The sequence below is a fragment of the Panthera tigris genome, chromosome B1 (assembly GCF_018350195.1).
Source record: "Panthera tigris isolate Pti1 chromosome B1, P.tigris_Pti1_mat1.1, whole genome shotgun sequence".
Lineage (NCBI taxonomy): Eukaryota > Metazoa > Chordata > Mammalia > Carnivora > Felidae > Panthera > Panthera tigris.
The window spans coordinates 138,042,673-138,064,470 of record NC_056663.1 but is presented as its reverse complement, the minus strand read 5'-3'; the positions used below and the strand labels follow the sequence as shown (position 1 = coordinate 138,064,470).

The 21,798-nt window shown below is 39.4% G+C and overlaps 1 long non-coding RNA gene across 1 annotated transcript; it reads left to right on the top strand.

The window, feature by feature from the left end:
• The first annotated feature begins 15,635 nt into the window (after positions 1 to 15,635).
• LOC122237714 lies at positions 15,636 to 18,352 on the top strand. Its single transcript, XR_006216324.1, has 2 exons — positions 15,636 to 15,859; positions 18,108 to 18,352. It is a non-coding gene; the product is annotated as an uncharacterized LOC122237714 (long non-coding RNA).
• The last annotated feature ends 3,446 nt before the right edge of the window (positions 18,353 to 21,798 follow it).

Here is a 21,798-nt window from a genome sequence, read left to right as displayed (position 1 = left end):
AAACTTTTCTTAAATGTTGGGAGTCGCTATAATTTGTTTCACAAGGTTGTGTTTTATTATTGAAATTTCAAGGGTCTTTTTACACCAATGTTTTAAAAGTCAAAAGCTTTGAACTTAGAGCTTCTTCTGACTCCTTGTAAGTCTTGAAAAAAATTTAGTCGATGGATTGGTACACTCTACCTTTCTCTCTACTGCAGCCAGAAGATCAGTCTTTCTCAGAGAACTCTCTGTGAAATCAATGGGCATTGGACCTCACCTAGAGGTAGGTCAAAATAGAGATCTGGACCTATTAAAAACCCCATGAACCGTTTATAAGTTTCCCTATTACACACAAGCCATTGAAGGAAAAACAAAACTCACCTTAAAGAGTGATCAATAGTGGAAAAAGGAGGCCACAGCAAAATAACAAAAGATTCCAGCTCTCCATTCAAAGATTTTCTCCAACATTCATATCATCAAATTGACAACTTTTTAAAGAGCAATTGCCATAATTTTTAATAAAATTTAGGATCTGAAGCATTAAAGAATACTTCCGTTCATAAAACAAAGATTTGCTAGGAGGCGGGGAGGGGGGAAATCTGTATTATGTTCTTAACTTCACTGGATGTGTGTTTTAGGATATATTTTCAACACAGTCCCTACAGAAATATCCTCAAAAGACAATAAAAGATGTTTGGTTTTACTAAATAAACTTTTTTCCTAATAACCTAAAAATTTTTTATTTCTGTTTCATATTGTGTTCCTTTATTTTCTGAGCAAATTTGTGGCTTTTGTGGTAGAAATGGGTTTCCAGAGACAAAAAAAAAAAAAATCCATAAGCATATTATTGTTTTACTTCTGGACCAACTTATAATGGCTTCCCAGGAACTATGTAGTCATGTTTTTGGGGAAAGTGTTATCACCCATCAATTCAACTCAGGGTGTTAAATACATGTTTTTATTTCCCTCTGACGTGACAGTCCAAAAAAAAAAAAAAATCAGTGGGTATCATGTTGTAGGAAAGATGACCCAAATGTTTTAGAACAATAGTTCTCAAATATTAGTGTGCCTGTAAACCACCCTGGGATTTTAAAATGTCTGTTAAAATGTTGTTTCATTAGATTCAGATAGGACCTGAAATTCTGCATTTCTAGCAAGGTAACAAGATGTTACTGCTGTTGCAAGCTATTAGAAACCCTGGTACTTGGATGCGTAGAGGGAAAAGAAGTTTCCTTAGTAAATGAAAAGGCACATCATAAAATACTGAGCACCTTGGCATCTTAGTAGCCATCAAGAAATGTCTTAAAAGAAAATGGACAGGGGTGCCTGGCTGGCCTAGTTGGTGGGACATGCAGCTCTTGATCTCAGGGTTGTGAGTTCGAGCCCCAAGTGGGGTGAAGAGATTGCTTAAGTAAATAAACGTAAAAAAAAGAAAAGAAAACAGATTAGGAAATGGAGAGCCATAATGATAAACATAGCTGGTTAAGGAGTAGGTAAAGAATCATAGCAAAAGAGCACCAGATTGGAAGTCAAGGAGTCTGGTTCTAACTTTAGTTCTGACGTTAATGGTATGAACTTGGGCAACTCAACTACACTGTGGATCTTGGTTTCACTCAACTGCACAGTCTAGATCTTGGTTCCCTTGTCTCTAAAATGATATAGGCAAATCCTCAGCTGATTACAGCACCCGAAACAACATGATTAGGAAAGTTCAGGAAAGTACAAAGTTCTGTATTCAAGAAAGATAAACCAGCCTCCTTAATGCTGCTATTGAATATACTTTCTGAAAAGCAGGTGAACAATCCCTACCTTGTGACAAAAATTCCATCTCTAGAAATTAATCCTGAAATATAATCAGAGGCACACACAAAGAAAAGTAAGCACATCTTTATTTATCATTATAAAAATTCAGAAAATATCAAAATGTCCAAAAATGTTATAAAACTATTAAATTGATTATGATTCATCCAACTAATGAGATGCCATGCCAAAATTTTTAAAAACATTTTTTAAGGATTTTGTGATCAGATATTATGCAATAGGTATATAGGAAAATTCTGAAAGGAAATCGACCAGATTAAAATTTTTTTTTTTAACGTTTATTTATTTTTGAGACAGAGAGAGACAGAGCATGAACTGGGAAGGGGCAGAGAGAGAGAGACACACAGAATCAGAAGCAGGCTCCAGGCTCTGAGCCATCAGCCCAGAGCCCGACGCGGGCCTCGAACCCACGGACCGCGAGATCGTGACCTGAGCTGAAGTCGGACACTCAACCGACTGAGCCACCCAGGCGCCCCAGAAATCGACCAGATTTAAATAAGACTGTCTGTATTTATCATATTTTCTTTAGTGAGCATCTTAGAGCTTTACAATCAACAATAAGATTTTTTCAGATTAATTTTCACCATAGAATTGAGAAATCGACATAGATAATGTGTCATTTGCTGTCATCCTTGAAAAGTTGAATGAAATAATTTCTTAGGTTCTTTCCAGCTCTAAAATGTAAGTATTGTATAAATGGGGCCCTTTTTACTAACAGAGCAAAACAAAGAACTGGAAAAACTATCCAGACGACTATTTAATATTTGGAGTTTTTGTTTATATTAAGTTTCCAGTGAAGCTTATGTAATACCCACTGATTCCACTCACTCAATCTTCTATATATTGATCTTTTGGGAATTAAATATGACAATCCTGTACGTGCTCCAAAGTGTCTCAGTTTTTTTTTCCTTTCCCAATCTCATCGTAATCACATGAGTGTTGTTTGGCTAACACAAATTTAAATATTGATCAGAAAACAAAACAAATCTCCAGTGTTATAATTTACAGAGTGCCACAAAATGCCAGTATTGATGTATAGGACGAATTAGCCTTATAGGTCAAGTGGTATGTGTATCAGGCTTTTACTTATTTAGTGATCTCTGAAGGTATGTTTTGTGAAATGTTTGACAATGTAACTGAAACTGTGTAGTAATAGACTTTGTTATAAACATACATTTCCTCAAAAACCATTTGAATTGCAAATGCCTTATAATCAGAAGAAAATCTTAAGATGCATTCTGGCTTAAAATATATATGAATCTTGGGGCACCTGGGTGGCTCAGTCGGTTAAGCGTCCGACTTCAGCTCAGGTCATGATCTCACAGTCCATGAGTTCAAGCCCCACGTTGGGCTCTGTGCTGATGGCTCAGAGCCTGGAGCCTGCTTAGGATTCTGTGTTTCCCTCTCTCCTCTCTCTCTCTGCCCCTCCCCCCCCCCGCTCATGCTCTGTCTCTCTCTGTCTCAAAAATAAAAAATAAAAACATTAAAAAAAAAAATATATATATATATATACACATATATGAATCTTATGTTAACCCTCTCTGTCCCTTTGACCTGAAACCATCAATATAGAATGTCTGCAGTAATTTTTAGTTTGGGGCTAAATGATACAGCATTCTTTCACTTCCCTTAAAGTTAGGCATGAAATCAAAATCTGCATGACCACTCTGTCAGGGTTCCCAGGACCCCTGCAGTCCATTTGCAAAATATCCACAGGTGAGCTGGTGGAGAAGTCCCGAAAGAAAGAACGGAAGAACGAGAGAGAAAAAGAAAGAAAGAAAGAAAGAAAGAAAGAAAGAAAGAAAGAAAGAAAGAGAAAGAGGTGTGCTTGGGTGGCTTAGTTGGTTAAGCACCCAACTTCAGCTCAGGTCACAATCTCATGGTTCGTGAGTTCAAGCCCCGCTTTGGGCTCTGTACTGACAGCTCAGAGCCTGAAGGCTGCTTCAGATTCTGTGTTTCACCCTCTCTCTGCCTCTCTTGCACTTGTGCTCTGCCTTTCAAAAATAAATAAAAGTTAAAAAAAATTTAAATGGAAAGAAAGAAAGAAAGAAAGAAAGAAAGAAAGAAAGAAAAAGAAATTTGCATGGCATTTAATGTTTGCCTATTTTTTGTTTTTATTTTTCTCCTGGATAGAAAGAGGCCAAGTGGAAAGTTTTTAGATGTGTGAATCTAAGACCTGTTTTAAAAAAACTTAGAAAATTAGTGATATAACTGACACCTACCTACCTTCCTGATGTTAAAGAACAGTTCATTTTTTTTTTTCATTTTTTTTTAACTGAGCTTGATGCCCAACGTGGGGCTTGAACTCACAACCCTGAGATTAAGAGTTGCATGTTCTTCCAACTGAGCCAGCCAGGCACCCCTCAAGAATTATTCAGTTTTCACTTTCCAGCCAGCCAAGTCAGTTCAGTCATTTGACTTGGCCTCAGAGATGAAGTGTTTAAAAACTCTTACAAAGAATCCAACCTGAAGACTTTTCCACTGTCCCCTTGAGTCTTTGTGCATAATCAGAGTACATTGTCTGCAACCTGTGCTCTATGTGGCATGTTTGACTCAGAATGTCATTTGGCACTCTTCTTGCAAGTATCTTCATCTAGGATTTTTTAGAGTGATGATTTCGTTGTTTTTATAAAAATGATACACATTCACAATAAAAAATTTTGAAGTGACAAAGAAAAGTGCAGAGAAACCCCACAGATGATCCCCAATCTTACCACCCGAAAATAAACATTTTTAATATTTGATGAATATTACTCCAGATCTTTATACATATAAAGAATAAATGGAAGGGAGAGAGAGAGAGCACAGAGAGAGGGAGAATGAGAGATCATACCATACAATATTCATGGATTTAAATGTAAGGTGGCCTTTAGATTAAATCCTGATTTTATCTGCTTTTAATTTCAATTCTATTCCCAAGTTGTCTCAAATACTTTCATAGATTCCTCTCACGCTCATCTCCACCAGATCCTTTCATTGTAGAGAAAGTGCTTAGTACATTCTATTGAACAAGATCCATGCTTTTCTGTCTTTGATCCTCAATCTCACTGATATCTCCCCATGCCCTCCCCGCACACCCTGACCACAAGTTTTCTCCTGCTTCGGTCTCTGAAAACATCTAATGACCCGTACTTCTCTTATGGCACCTGCTGTCTGCTGCCTTATATTGTGAGTTGTCTTTTTGGGTCTTAGTAGTGTTCCTGTTAGATTGTAATCTTCCTTGGAACAAGACTTGTGTTTTATTCTCCCCCCACCCCTTTGGTCATGAGGGGCTTTCCACACAGTTCTGAGGACAACATAGATAAGTGCTCAATCAATAGCTGTTGATTGATAATTCCCAGACCACACAGATAAAAAGTCTGCATTTTGCAATAGTTTGGTGATTGTGATTTGCTGCCTACATGCTTTACAAGGCAGATGAGGGGTCTGGAGCCATCACAGCAGTGGTAAGGTGTCATTGGAGGATTCACCAATGTGAACTTCCAGACATATGTTTAACAACACCTCACTAGGGAGGCCGGGAGCTTAGTCAGGAATGACAGAAACGTGCCTAACCACAGCTTGGCCAAATTACATCCCTGAGTCACTTCATACAAACTTTAATTAAATGAGTATAAATAACTAAGGGTAACATTTATAGGGACACTAACGCGTTACGACCTTTGGATAAAAAAAATTAATGAAGAACAAAACATGACAAAGACAAGAAATAAATAGAAGATTGACAGTTGAGAGAGAAGAAAATAATTAGAAGTTCTTGTGAGAGAAATATGGAAAAAGAGAGGGAACTGAGGGCCAAGTGGAGGCAGGTAAGAAAGGGTAGTTTTTTGTCGAGTTGAGTGTCAATCTTGCAGTCTTGTTTATGTGAAAGGGAGAAAAATGTTCAAGTGAGTGAGACCATATATAACCATACTTGAAGACTTTTGGGGACTGAAGAGTGTGTTATGTACTATGAAGTCGATCTGAGGAGCCTATCTGCATTGTTAAATAATACAAAGCAGTTCTCCTCTTTCTATGTGTGAAGGTATATTGTTAAATGTGGATGAGAAAAAAAAAAACCAGGATGATTTCTGAAACTTGACTGCCAGATAGTATCTTTTTAACTCTATTATATATTTTTTCTTATTCTCTTTTGTTTTTTTTTACACACTCCTGAATGTATTCATGATTCAGCCAGTCTCTGAGAGTTACAGCTAGCTTCTGAAATGAGAAGGTGCTGTGGAACGTCAGAAACATAACCAAAGTTCATGCCACTCTGGACCAAGGACTCTACCACTCTCCCTTGAGACAAGTCCCAGAAATTGCTCTTGGTTTTTCTCTAGTTCTACTTTTGGTTGAAAAAGGGGATAAAAGTAGGGAGTGGAGATCCTACTGTCATGAATGTTGTAATACCAGACAAGTATTCAGTCTCCTTTGTCCAAGTATGTTATTATCTCCTGTCTGAAGCTAATTGTTTTCTAGCCAGGAACTAGAAAGAAATAGATGAGGGGAACAGGTTTGGAGTCAGACAGCCTTGACTTAGGACCATGACTTTTTGATCTGGAGGAAATCACTTAGTCCCTCTGAACTTCAGTTCTCTTCAATAAAATAGAAATAACGATACGTGCCTTGTAGGATTGCTGTTATGCTGAATGGCATAAGTGTACTAGACAAGTTTTGCACCTTTCTGACAATTCCACCCACACAGAGGAGCAGAGTCTCAAAATAGCCACAGTTGTACTGGGTGACATTAGTCCCGTCTCTACTGCTGAATGGAAAGTAACTTACACACACGAATCTGTCCACACTCTTGGCCTAAAAATAAGAAACGCCAGGAAATCTAGGTTGATTACTTGACCTAAGGAGATAAAAGGTGGGTAGATATATTTAGCCCCATGCATGCCAAAGCAGTAGAAGCTGCCTGAAGAGGAAGAGAAAGAGAAACAGAGAAGGAAGAAGAAAATGAGAGATCTCCTTGTTCCTGGTAGTTGTGCAGTTCCTAGTCCCTGTGCTTCATGATAATTTAGCTAACTTCCTGAACTTATATCCATTTGTTAATTCAATGGGCTCGTGTGGCATTCCCTCTACATATGAAATAGCTGGAAGTCAAAAGAGATTTAAGTAAAACCATATAATAATCTCTTTAGGATAACACGTAACACCTAAAGAGTGGTAATTAACTCTTTTGGTAACCACTTTATGTGCTTTGAGTGAGAAGTCCTTGGGAATCTCTAAGAAGCTTCACAGGAAGTCCAAAGAAAGAACTGAAACATCATTTTTACTGGTATAAAGTGTGAGCGCCAAAATGAGTGATGGAAATACATCTTTTAGATGATATAAACAAACAAGATGATAAAAAATGAGTTTATAACGAGAAGTGTTGACTCACCCAACTTGGGATTTATCCCTTTCTATCCTTTCCCTATCCCCAAATTCATATTTTGCCAAATATGGTTAGTCAAACATGGACAAAATATAACAAATTAATAATAAAATTACCCCCAAATATTTCAGTCCCTGCAAAATATTAGATTCTTGAGATGCAGATGATTATAGTATTTCTCTTTCAAGAACACATTTACTTTCTATTAAAGGACATTGCAAACATTGTGCCCTACACATAAAAGGTATTACCTAGTTCTCCCCAAGAGTTTCAAAAGGAATACAGTAGATAATGAAGAAATAAATGAAAAGCAGGAGATCATATGAATGGGGACTTTTCTCAATTCAATTTTAGAAATATTTTTTAAGTTCATACAGCACAAAGCATTGGGTGGGTATGTAAGAAGATGGTAAGACACTGTCATCAAAGAGATGGCAGTTTAATAAGAGAGAGAAGTACACAAATATAATAATTCTAACAAGTCTCTGGGAATGTACTAAAAGGGAAGGACTGAAGGGTAGCAGAACATTCCATCCCAAGATATGCTGCTTTGGTAGACTGATTATTTTGAGCCGTAGGCACTTGAAAAACAGCAGATGCGGGAGAGGCTTTCTCTGAACTTTCCTTATCTGCCTAGAGACAGATCCTCCAAAAGGAACTCAGTTGTCACAGATCCCCTCCTGAAGATTTTCATCAACACAAAAATTTTTTGTGTCCATCTCACAACCAACAGTGAAATCATGACGAGAGCTGAAATCAGGAGTCAGACTCTCCACCAACTGAGCCACTCAAGCACCCCCCATACTTCTTAACATCCTGATATGGATCAATTACTTCTCAGATGCGTCACCAATTTGTTGCTAATAATCCCAAACTTTACCCCTCCCCCTTTTTTTGGCATTTTGGAGAATATTTAAAGTATTCCCGCGATAACTTCCCTCATCACTTACATCAGAGTGTGTTTACTTGGCTGGGAGAGATAAAGTACCTACATGAGAATTTAGACCATTGTTTTGACCTTCTGATTCCCCCATTTGTACAATGGTTCTGATGTTGCCAAATTTGATGTGCCACCATAATCTGTTTGGCCTCGGCGATGCTGTAACACCTACATCATGTTAGGCAAGACATTTCTCAGCAGACTAAGCACTAGATGCACACACGCTGGAACCTGGACAGTGATACTCAAAACATTTAACAACCCATAGGGTACGGACAGTGACCAGGAACACATACTGGTAGTGCTGAAGTATGACCCTAGAGTCTCTTCCCCTGGGCCCCTCTGCAACATAATAACCTTTACTTACTAGAATGAGCAAAAGTCTGGAAAACCTCCTTCAGGGAGAAGTCAGATAGCCAGGGCTACAGGGGATATTTGAGGGGATATCAGAAAAGCTGTTATTTGCCAACCCATACAGAAGTATTACAAGACATTTAACAACTGGACAAGCTGTACTGTTGTGCACCCAGTGAATATCCACTCTGCCAGCTGGAAAAGAGAATTGGAGCAATTAATATTGAAAAAAGAAAACACTCAGATTTCATGTGTGCTAAAACCCTGGAGAAGATTCCTAGAATCTATTCCATGAGAAAATGTAGCCTGTAAGATATTTCTAGATGTTCCAAGAGAGTTTCTGAGGTCAAGTGAGATTGAGAAATACTGTGCACATTATACTCCTCTTATATCCCATAATACATTAGTGAATTACAGGTCCTTGAGTATAGAAAACTCTTGAAGTTTGTTCAGTCCAAGTAGTTAATAAACTTATTTCCCTGAGGGAATCCTTTTGTCATGAAATGATTTAACTTTTGAAGGAGATTAATGTTCTATGCAACAACATTTGAGAAATATCATCCAAAATATCTTCTCCATATTTAAATATACCCAGGCTGGTGAGCTTTCAAAGACAGCTCAACACTGATGTATACAAAGGCCAGATTTGTCTTGTGCCATTATTTTCAGGAGATTTATCTTATACTTTGTTTCAAAGGCTCAGGAGTCTTGACCACTTGCTTGCTTGTTTCCAACATCCGGGCAAGTCCTCAAACACTAACCCATAGTGATCAGGGATCAGCCAATGTTATTTATATTATTTATAAATGTTTGTCAATATTATTTATAAAGAGCAGAAAATTGGGGTGCCTGGAAGGCTCAGTCAGTGGAGCATGCAGCTCTCGATCTCAGGGTTGTGAGTTCAAGTCCCACGTTGGGTGTAGATACTACTAAAAAATAAAATCTTTAAAAGACAAAAACAAACAAAAAAGAGCAGAGAATTAATATATTCAGTTTTTTGAACTGTCACAACTTCTTGACTTTGCTGTTATAGCTTGAAAGCAGCCATAGATACTATGTAAATGAATGAGCATGGCTGTGTTTCAATAAAACTTTATTTACAAAAATAGGCAAAGGGCCAGATTTGTCCTAGAGTCTTCAGCCCTGATGCAGGCTGAAAAAATGGTAGCCTCCTCAGTGTCTCCTCTTTTGGTTTCAGAATGGTCTTTGATCTATTTGGGTCTTACGAAAGAAACTAGATCTCAAAGATAAATTAATTTAAGATTTAAAAATTAATAGAGATAAATTAACTGAACAAGTCCTCATCACTGTTCAAATCTATGAAAAGAAACTAAAGTGGGGTATAGAGGGTAAGAAAATTCCAAATAGCAATATAAACCATGCACCAGGGAGTACAAGTAGGAACGACCTTTCACTGAGCTCCCCGAGATATTTAAAATTAGCCTCACTTCAGCTACTTCCATGAAACATTTTGAAACTAAAAGCCTAATGACAATTTTCTGGCTGAGAATCAAGTAGCTGTCACTTCAGTGTTCCTGCTGTTTGCTACTATTTTTATTTGATAAGCAGAACCTTCTACTTGGGCCTAGATTTGAGGCAAGACCATCAGTGATTCATGGTTTAGAGACAAGCGGCCCCCATCTCCAGGTTGTCTGGGTTTCTTTGGCAGATGTATTGTAGATGTTTTCAATTAGGTGAAAAACAAAACCGCCACAGAGTATGGCTTTAACCCAAATAAAACCTCCCCTTGAATATAATCTCTCCCTCTTTCTCTCTCTCCCTCTCTCTCTCTGTATTTGTGTGTGTATGTGTGTGTAAAATGGTTGAGACAGCTGCATTACACAGGTGGTATCCTAGGCAGTAAATAATACGGCTTTTATAGATGGCCTGAGACACATAGTCTCAGAACAATTAATTTTACCACTACACATTTGACCTACACGTACTTTTTATCACAGCGGGAATTCCTTATCAAATTCTCAGGTGCAGGTGCCCCATAAACACTTTGGAGGTATATGGACCTCATAGCTGAAATGCCTAGTAACTTGAGAAGGGAATATGAGGTGGCCTGGGAAGACAGAGAAATATAAAACACTGACCTCAGCTCAAACAAGCAAACCCGACTAGTCAACCCTGCCCTTCTGTGAAGTCTGTACATCCTTCACCCAATCATATTACTAGAAAACCTTGGGAATTTGGAAGTCAGCAGTCATGAAGGAAGTTCTGCTTTGTTGTCAGAAGGCATGCATGCTCATGTAGTCACAAGTGACTGCATTTATGTTGCAAAAGTATTGACAAAATTTACCAAATGGAGGACAAAGAAATCATCCTAGCAAATCAGGGCTATGGAGTGCTCACCAACACAACTAGCCAAAGAGAATCTTTCATAGAAAAACCTCATATGATGAAATATACACACATGTATTATTTAAGTAACCACGTGGCTCTGATATGAGTGACAACTCATTTTATTTATTCATTGATTAATGAATTTTATCTCCAGCAAACTCCAAGTCTAATATTTTCTACTCGACTAGCTAAACAAAGATTTACTCAACTCAGGCACACAGTCTGCACATTAGAGTTTCCACCAGAATTTATATTCCAGGGTTTTGTTGTTGTTGTTGTTTGTTTGTTTTTCCATTACATGGCTGCTAGTGTATGACATGTTTGGTAAACAACAGAAACCAGGGGGAAAAGAACTTTTACAAAAATTTCTGAGACTCGTCAAAATCTTGATACTTTTCAAAATTCAACAAACATTTTTGGTGGGCTAAGAGCCCTGATGACATCTTAATGAACAAATCATTACTCTTAAAACAAAGGTATAGAAGCACATTCATTTCCTGGCCATCCAGGAATCCCTCCTGAGACAGTGGTCCTTATCTACTGGGAGAGAGGAGACAGCTGAACGGACACAGAAAACCATTAAATGAGAAAAACCTGACAAAAAAATTATTCTTTTAAATCTGAGCTCATATGTCAGTTTCATGTAGAATCATAAATTTATAGACTTAAAATTTCCTTTTCTGCTTAACAATAGTAAAGAGAGTAAAATTACTTCTCTATATCTCTTACTTAAAGCCCCTTTATTACATTATTATATTTTTTTATATCCACTACATCTTTATGAATAAAATTGTTTCAGTGTCTTCCTGAGCAGACGGGGCTGACTTCAGATGACTGGGGGCCTGATCTCAGGGGGAGAATTAAATGGTTGACATGAGACACACATGACATCATCACATGACTAATTAGAAATAATTAGGAAAACAAAACCCAGAGGCAGCCTTTAACCTAAGTCTCTTTCTAGGAAAATTATATTCTTTCTTTAAAGTGTCAAATGCTTATTTTCAGTACTATTTCGTTATTTCCTTCAAAAGTCTGAAATGTTTGACACCTCATAAGTCTCCCAAAGATCCTTCTCTTTCCAAGAGTAGAGTGTTACAGATGTTATCCTTTAAGCAATAACTACTAATAAGATAATTGTGACTTGGGCATCTGCTTTTTCCCCACAAGTAATGAGGAATCATATGTTCATAAGGCCCATAAATATGAGGATCTTCTCATTTATTTGATCAGAAGCCAAAAATCCTTGTGTGTCTGCCATATGAGTGGAGGTAACTGAACCCTGCAGATACACAGATTTACGGCTCAATTCTACAGATGTTAGATGTGAGATGTGAGAGAAATAAACCACTCTCCACTGAACTATGAATTCAGGAGAACACCCCATAAATTTTTTTTAATTTTAAAAAAAGTAATGATGAGACTACAACTCTGTGTCCATTGCACTTGAAAAACTGGGACGAAGAAGGCACATCCCTGGAACATGGTTCCCCTCCACAGATCTGAGGAAGCCACAAAGCCTTCTCTTCTCCTACTTGCCCTCTATATCCTTCTGTCCTCTTGCAGGGTTTTCCCAGGTTCCCTGTATTTCTCTATCTCCCAGATAATCAGAGAAGCTTTCCCCAGGCGTTCTAGGGATGTGCTGGAACCACCTTCTACCTGCTCACATGAGCAGATTCTATGGACCTCTTCTCAACTCCATGTTCATTGACATCATGCTATAGCTAGAAATTAGTCATGATGAGAGCGACTTACGCCATGGAAATTGGCAAATGCTATAGATCAGAGCTGTTTTTCTCTCTGGAGATCTATCCAGTTGTTAAACATATACCAGCATACCACATCTCTGCTCTTTCTCCCTCTCCTTCTTCTGTAACAAACCACACACCTGAAATACTCCAACAAACTAGTTTACTCAACTATTAGTGAGGAAAGCAGTATTTAATGTACTGCCTCTGTCAAGCATAGAGTGAATAGCATCCAATGGTAATGCCTTAACCCAAAGTAAAGAATATGTATCATTAAAGTCTGAGTATTGATGAGAGATATTGCTTTTCTCTTGGACAAACTTCTCAGCATCTTTCAGGTTACACCATAAAGGCAGCTAATGACTGCATAAAACAAGCGTTGACAAAGGATGTTGAAAGCAGAGTGGGGAAAACAACTACCTGGATAGAGGACCATATATTGACTGATGTGCAGAAACAGTCTTGAGGAGACAAAAAAGAGAAGCTATTTTTTTTTTAATGTTTATCCATTTTTGAAAGAAAAAGAGTGAGCGGGGTAGGGGCGGACAGAGGATCTAAAGGGGGCTCTGCACACTGACAACAGACAACCCTATGTGGGGCTGGAACTCATGAACCATGAGATCATGACCTGAGTTGAAGTCCAAAACTGAACCAACTGAGCCACCTAGGTGTCCCAAGAGAAACTAATTTAAAAAATTTTTTAATGTTTATTTAGTTTTGAGAGAGAACAAGACAGAGTATGAGCCGGGGAGTTTCAGAGAGAGAGAGGGAGACACAGAATCCGAAGCAGGCTCCAGGGTCTGAGCTGTCAGCACAGAGCCTGACGCAGGACTCGAACTCACGAACTGTGAGATCATGACCTGAGCTGAAACCAACACTTGGACGCTTAACTAACAGAGCCACCCAGGCGCCCCAACAGAAACTAATTTTTAAATAAAGTTCTTGTTATCACACGGGGAAGAATAAAGAAAATAAGGGGTTTCTTTGGTGCTGCCCATCTTATAATCTTTTTCTTTTGAAAACATATGTATTCCAACATTGGGTTATCATATTTCATTTAATCTAAGTTACCATTGGTTACAAAACATCCCATTATATTATATACTCCCATTAGTATATATACTAAGAAAGGAGATAAAATTGTTACCAATTAAATTATGACCCCAACTTTTTTTATTTGAAATTTTTTCTTTTATATTTTTTAAAAGTTCTTTCAGATCTATTTAAACAGATTTTATCATTTATTACTCTTGTGCATACCGAAAAAGAAATATCTATGCAAAATAAACTGGTTAAACAGTTGGTAAGTTTCCTTCTCTTTCTGAATTGACTTTCCTGAACCACATTCTGACTAAGAGTCATCAGAGTCCATTTTATGCACAGTATTGCCACATTGTTTTATTTTTTAAATGTTTACTTATTTTGAGAGAAATAGAGAGTGATCAGGGTAGGGGCAGAGAGAGAGGGAGACAGAGATACCCAAGCAGCCTCAGGCTCTACACTGTCAGCACAGAGCCCAATGCGGGGCTCGAACTCGGGAACTGTGAGATCATGCCCTGAGCCGAAACCAGCAGTTGGACGCTTAAACAACTGAGCCACCCAGGCGTCCCAATATTGCTGTATTTTTTAAAGGGTGCAATACTGGTCCCAACATCTGCCTCCAAACTGCTGTCACCCTGGCCACATGTGGCAATGGACATGTTCATGCTGGCTGAGCACCTGACCTGCTAACTGCATCCCAATTTCAGAAATGATAAATTTGCCAGAGGTGGGCAGAGGCTGTGGAGTAGATCTTAGAGTCAGTGAAATATGATCCTTAGGCTCTCAGGTTTAGACTCCAGACCTGGGGTCTAAGCCCAGAGGAGATGGCCCCTCTGTGGGGTCTTCTGTCTGTCTTTCGTTCCAACTAAAGTTGATTACACACTAGAGTCACCTGGCAGTTTTTAAAATTATCCCAACCCAATTAAATCAGAATTTCTGAATTAAAAAAATAAATAACCAAACAAAAAATAAACAAATAAAGGGGCGCCTGGGCAGCTCAGTCAGTTGGGCGTCTGACTTAGCTCAGGTCATGATCTTAGGATTCATGAGTTCAAGCCCTGCATCAGGCTCTGTGCTGACAGCTCAGAGCCTGGAGCCTGCTTCGGATTCTGTGTCTCCCTCTCTCCCTCTACCCCGACCCCACTCCCACTCTGTCTCTCTCTCAAAAATAAATAAATGTTAAAAAAATTTTTTTAAAGAAAAAAAATAATAAATAAATAAAACTTCTCTAGGCAATTATAATGTTCAGTTATATATTTGAGAAGTACTGAACCACATCTTCCAAAATCTCATCCACTATATTGTCTCCTTATAAATCTTACTACGTATGGTATACAAAAAAGGTAATGCTCTCTGCATTATCTAAATGTCCTAAACTTAATCTGTCAAGAAGTTGTTATGGCAGAAATAAATTACAACTGCTTTCTTTTTTTGTGTGTGTGACATTTTTCCTGCTTAAGTTGAAAATCTTATGTCATAATTCATACAGTTTGGGTTCATACTGCTGTATTTCCTTCACTATTGCAGATCTAGCTAGTATAAGTTCCTAAAACTGATTAATAATTCCTTATCCTTTAAGTGCTATTTTCTTCAAATTTATTTTAAATATTTGAAAAACACTTAAGTATCGTTTTGATAAAAAATCCTTAAACTTCCTGTGAAATAACTTTGGTTATAAACTGAGGACATAGAAATATCATAAAAACATTCCATCCTGTGACCAAATCTCCTTCTAGTGTAGAGGGAATAACATAATTGATTTAAGACAACAGTTTCAGTTAGGGTGTCTTCTCCCCTGGTAAGAACATCCATTAATCACCGTGGGAATCTGCAGTCTTATTAGCCCTGAAAGACCCTAAACCACATTTCTTCCCAAACTGATTTTCCCCTTCACTTTACCTTCTGCCTTTTTTACCAGAACCTTAGTTGCTCTTCAAGTATCTACCCCACTTTGAGGCCCAGAGAGAGAGTCTTGATCATCCTCTGTGAGTTAATGCATTCTCCTGGCTACCGTTACTATGGCAGACACCTATTCCAGACATGGGAGCCTAATCAGACAAAAGGAAAGAACTCATACTCCATCTCTGAAAGTAGTGTTTATCATGTCTCTCCTGCTGGGTGTGACAAGGAGGCATGGACCTCTGATTACCACTGGCCACCATCTGAGACCACAGGGGAACCAACTTGAAAATGAAATTGACACTGAGGAGAGCACAGGGATAGAATGAATCTGGGCCCTTGGCAACATCATTGACTTCAAGTATGGTGAGTTAGGGAACTTCCTATTTAAGCCAGTTTGAGTCAGATTTCTTTCACAGCTAAAAGCATCAGACTGTACCTTCTGCTTCCCTGTGAATCATTCCAGCATCTGGGCTCTAGTTCTGTTTGAATGCTGATGGGCCAGGCTAGGAAGAGAATGAAACTTTGACGTCTGACTACTTGTTTTGTAGGGCATTGAATGGCTTAGAAGGAGGGCAAAGAGGTGGGGAAGGGAGCTGGGACAGGACCTAGAAAGAAGAGCTTTGCCTTCTCTTACTGACTGTGTCAGCTTAGACAAATCGATTTAGCATTTAGAGCCCAGATTTCTCATTTGGAGGATAAGTCAGTCATAACACGAACACACTAAACCAGGAATCAACAAACTTTTCTGCAAAGGACCAAAAAATAAATATTCTAGGCTTAGTGGGTCATAGTATCTCAGCCATAGCTACTCACCTCTACAATTGTAGTGCAAAACAGTCTTAGTACCTAAAGGAGTGAGTGTGGCTCCGTTTCAATAAGGCCTTCGTTTCAAAACTGGGTGGCAGACTGGATTTGGCCCAGGGGCCCTAATCTGTGACACCTGCATTAAATAAATTATTATCAAGGTGGAGGAACCATATATCACATACTGCCTGATGTGATGCAACAGAAACTCCAAGTACCATCTATAAAGTATTTTGTACCACTTCCCTCAAAAAAGTTTAACTTAAACTCTTTTCGTGATTAAAACTAACTTCTAGTTAGTTGTGACTCAGACTAACTTCTAGTTTACAAGAACTACAGGAGCTAAAGCATCAAGTTAAATGATACAATGAGAAAATACACAGACAAATCCAGAATGTGGAACATTCAAGGTGGCTAGGTACTGCTCCAGGTTCAAAGAGATTCATGTTCAATTCAATATATGGACTCTGTGTTTGAAACCAGAATTAGACTAACTGTAAGTAGAAAAAAGAAAAGAAAAGAAAAGACTTTTATTTATTTATTTTTAATTTATTTTTAATTTTTTAACGTTTATCTTTGGGGGTGGGGGGGGGGGGGAGAGAGAAAGAGGGAAACACAGAATCCGAAGCAGGCTCCAGGCTCTGAGCTGTCAGCACAGAGCCCAACGCGGGACTTGAACTCACAAACTGCGAGATCATAACCTGAGCCAAAGTTGGATGCTTAATTGACTGAGCCACCCAGGGGTGTCAAAAAAAAAGAAAGATTTTTAGATAATCAGGAAATTTTGAAAATGATCTTGGCATTAGGTTGATACCAAGGAATTATTAACTGGGTTAGGCATGATAATGACATTAGGATGATGTAAGAAAATAGCAATACTTTTTAGATGCATCCTTAAGTATGTGTGAGTGAAATGACTTGAGACCTAAATTTTCTTGGAAACAATTTAGGAAAAAAATTTAAGACAATGAAGCATATATGGAATAGTAACATTTTCTGCATCTTAGCAAACCCATTTTAGGAGTTCCTTGCCTTGAATCGGCCAAAGTTATTTTGGCACTTGAGTTAAACGGCAGCACAATTACAATGCAAATAAACACAGTTGATTGGAGAAATCGGAGCGAGATTTTGGCATAATGATTTCTTGGAAACTGGCTCTGAATTGTTACCTGCTTTTATTTTGAGGAGTTGCTTCTATTTTTAATGTCATGTAGCTATGCATAACGGAACTGAAGATCATAATGTATATATCTGCACGCATACGCACATATGGGATCTGGGAGCATGAACAAAAAACGGAAACATCTTTATCTTTGAGGAGGAACACTGGATGGCTTAGGATCAAGAAAGGAGGGATATTTTTACCTTACTCATTCATATCTTTTAAATGTTTAATCCTGTAAGTGCATTGGTTTTAAAAACAAAGCAATACAATTTTAAAAATAAGTAGGATCTCTTTGTAGATGATTTTGCACTTCAGGTTTTGTAGCCACCTGTGTCTCAAACATTCTGGTCTCACCCAAATAGAAGGAAGTGCATCAACAGCTTCATGATGGCCAGGTAGAGTCTAATAAAATAATTTGGGGAGTAATTTATTTCTTAGTTCATGGCATCATTGTGTGTTTGATCTGGACACATCAGCCTTTCCTGAGTCTACTCACCCAAACCAAAGTCAGAGTCTCAGTGAAACACAAGAGCATCAACCAGAGGATGGCTATGTTAGCGGGGGCAAAAGGGATTACCAACAGAAATATACAGATGAATGTGCTGTTCTTCCCTTAACCCCCTTTCCTTTTCTTCTGCATAGCAAACTCTCTGCATTCTTTGCTCCTGCGTAAATGGACTGGCAAGACTCAGCCTCGGGGCACCTTACGATCAGCGGTTCCTCAAAATGAGAAGATAAGAAGGGACCCAGCATGGATCCCAGGGGGAAGCAGTTGTCACAGATCTCTCATATGTCCCTCATGTGCAGCATCTTGAGGTAAAAAAAAGACCATGTTGTGAACTGTTTCTCTAATTGGAAACTACCATCAATAAAACTTATTTATTCAATGTTCTCAGAATGCATCTTTTATTTTCCACTTTTTCAACTTCACTTATTTTTATCGTCTCTCCTAGCTGGAATAACTTTTCCTATCTTCCTCCTTTCCCAAAGTCCATCCATCCTTCAAAACCCATATCCAGTCCTCTCTTGTCCAAAGAGCCTGCGCAAATCTCCACCCCCCCCCCCCACCCCACCCCACCCAAGGGAAGGGCGAGGCCTCCAGGATTGCAAGCTCTGGACTAAGTAAGGGTCAGCCACTCTCCTCGCACATTGGCTGTGGCGTGGAGGTGTTCCGGAACCATCCTGCCTCTCAGGGCCAGAGTGGGAACCAATGGGGGTGCCAAAGGAAGGGAGAGGCAGGAACGGAGTTTAAGTACGTCATTTTCTAAGTCAGTATTTGCTCCACCATCTCCTCCTCCTCTAAATTCATAGAATGTATTGTCTATTTGGTTATTTTGCACTTAACCTAGGTTTGCATATTCAGAGCTCCTCGCACACAGAAAACAATTAATCGGATGGTTGGGCTGTCTCTTTCTCTTAAGAAAACCCCTTTTAGGGCGCCTGGGTGGCTCAGTCAGTTAAGTGTCTGACTTCAGCTCAGGTCATGATCTCGCAGTCTGTGAGTTCGAGCCCCGCATCCGGCTCTGTGCTGACAGCTCAGAGCCTGGAGTCTGCTTTGGATTCTGTGTCTCCCTGTCTCTCTGCCCCTCCCCTGCTCATGCTCTGTCTCTGTCTCAAAAATAAATAAAAACATTTTTAAAAATTAAAAAAAAAAGAAAACCCCTTTTAAGTGACTTGTTTTTTTTCTTTTCTTTTCTTTTCTTTTCTTTCTTTTCTTTTTTTTTTTTTTTTTTTTTGAGAGACTGAGAGAGGGAGAGCACACACATGCACACACACACACAAGCAGGGGAGGTGCAGAGGGAGAGGGAGAAGGAGAGAATCCCAAGCAGGTTCCACGCCCAGCACAGAGCCTGGCTCAGGGCTCAATCCTGACTTAGTGAGATCACTACCTGAGCCAAAATCAAGTGCTGGTCACATAACCTACTGAACCATCTAGGAACCCCTCTGTTTTCTTTTACTGGCACTTTATCTGTGTCCTTTTTGATTGTTGAGTTTACCTAAGAAGATATAATTTCACCATTTCTGAACAGGTTACTTTACTACTTTAAAGACAAGGGGGGATTGTTGCTGAAAGAGCAGAGAGTTGTGGGGGTGAGGGGTCAAGCCCCGTGTGACCCCAGCCCTCCTGCCATTAAGCCTGGAGCTTGCAGTTGGCTCTCCGGTGAACAAGAGAGACACATGTAGAGCAAAGGCAGAAATCCTCACATCCTTAGCAGCACAATGTGCCTGGAAACCAGTTTTGGCCATCAAGCCCTCAGCTTTCTCCTGCCTTTTCGTTCGGAATTTCATTTGTCTGTGTAAAATGCAAACATATTAAACCCTGATGATGACTCATGGGCTGTTATCCAGCTTATTTAACGGAGCAAGTGACAGCTTCTCATTACTCCAGATTGATTTTAAATGTGTCTGGAACCTTGTATTAAATTTATACCACTTCACTAAGCTTGCTGAATATGTTCACTAAAAACCCAAGATTCAGCTAAATTGAACACATAATTATGGTATATCCCCAATACACCAGACACTCTATTAGGTGCATGATAAATAAATATTTCCATTTCTGAGCTTTTATTATGGGCCGCAGTCTGTGCTAAGCATTTTACCTATATTATCTCATTTAATCATCATGATGTTTCTATAGTAATTTATTATCCTCATTTGCCATTGAAGAAACTGAGGCACGGGGATCAAGGGGCTTTTTCAAGTCCACATAGCTATTAAAAGGCAGGGTTCCTATGATACCTGTCTGACTCTGAGCTTGGGCTCTTACCTCCTTTGTCATACTCTCCTCTCCTCAGGATGCTTGTGTCCAGTAAACTGGTTGAGGGATCTGAAATTTGAACTCAGACTCCTTACATCTGGGTTTAGATCCAGGAAGTTCCCTATGAACTGCGACCCAGGAAGTAGTCAAGAGTCAGCTAATTCAGTTTCCCTTGACCTCACTTTTTCTAACTGATGCTACCAACACTTACCTCCACTAATGTTTAACAAAATGCTCCTGAAAGACATTAGATCCCGGCAGAGGACTCCCTGTGACCTAAACATCAAGCCCCCATTTGTACAGAAGCACCCACTACACGGAGGAGGGAGGGGTAACAGAAGCAGCTTCCTTTCTGTGGTCTCCCCTTACCTGAGCCCAGTGCCTCAGTTCAACTGAGGTAAGATTAGAATGTTTGTGAAAGAGGCACCTGGTGGCTCAGTCACTCAAACGTCTGACTCTTGATTTCAGCTCAGGTCAGGATCTCGAACTCTTAGTAAGTTCGAGCCCCACATCAAGCTCTGCATGGACAGTGCAAAGCCTGCTTGGGATTCTCTCTCCCTCTCTCTGCCTCCTCTCAAAATAAAATAATATACTTAAAAAAATTTTTTTAAAGAATGTTTGTGAAAGAATTTCACTATAATACAACAGTGGGAGAGCAAACAAAGAAAGGAAAACCCAAAAGCAAAGAAACAGTAAGTTCACAGACCCTAAGTGGTTTGTAGCGCCTGGGTCTCTTCAAATACAGATTCTAGTTTCTTCTTATCAGCCCCCATCGGGACCTGGTGGTTTGCATTTCACACCAAGCTAGGCGAGGGCAGGTTCTCAGACCTTTCGTGAGGCTACCTTCTCTGGCTTGGTTTCGTGCATCAGAGCTGAAGCTACAGGGTGGGACGGGAGTGGTGGAGGGACACATTTTGTCCAAAGTGAGGCCTTCCCAGTAAATGCTTTGAGGAACTGTGTGGACATGAGGAAAAGATATTACAGAAGTACAAGTAAGACACGTGGGCAAAGGGAGTCGAGGCCATGCCGTTTCTATTTGCACTCGCCCTCTCTCCCCACCTCAGTCTTGCTCTTCCTCACGCTACACCTCAAGGCTTCTAGAGACATCTTCCTTCCCCTTCTTATTTCCTGGGTGAGAAAAGCACTTTCCGACCTAACCTACACAGTCCTGAATTGCCTATGAGACCGTCTTCACTCCTCAGAAAGTAGCTCTGAATCTGGCCCCCAATTCTGGTCATGATTCATTTTTTGCTCAGTCCCACTCATTTGCTAAAACCAAATATCTGCAATAGCTCGTTCCACTCTCTGGACAAGCTCAGATTCTTCATCTGCTCTAAGTGAGCCTTCACTTCTACTCCAGCTAAGACTTGTGCTGGCTTCAGAAAAATCAGCCTCTATGTGCATCATGTGCAGTGAAGGCAAGCAGCACAGGTAGACGGCTGAATGGTGCTCTCTATGACTGGTATTCATTATTCAGTCAGGGAATCGTGTCTTCGTTTGGAGAGGAAGCATAAACTAATTTGCTACAAAAGGTTAGCGTTCCACTTACCTCATCCATTTGATGTTGTACCC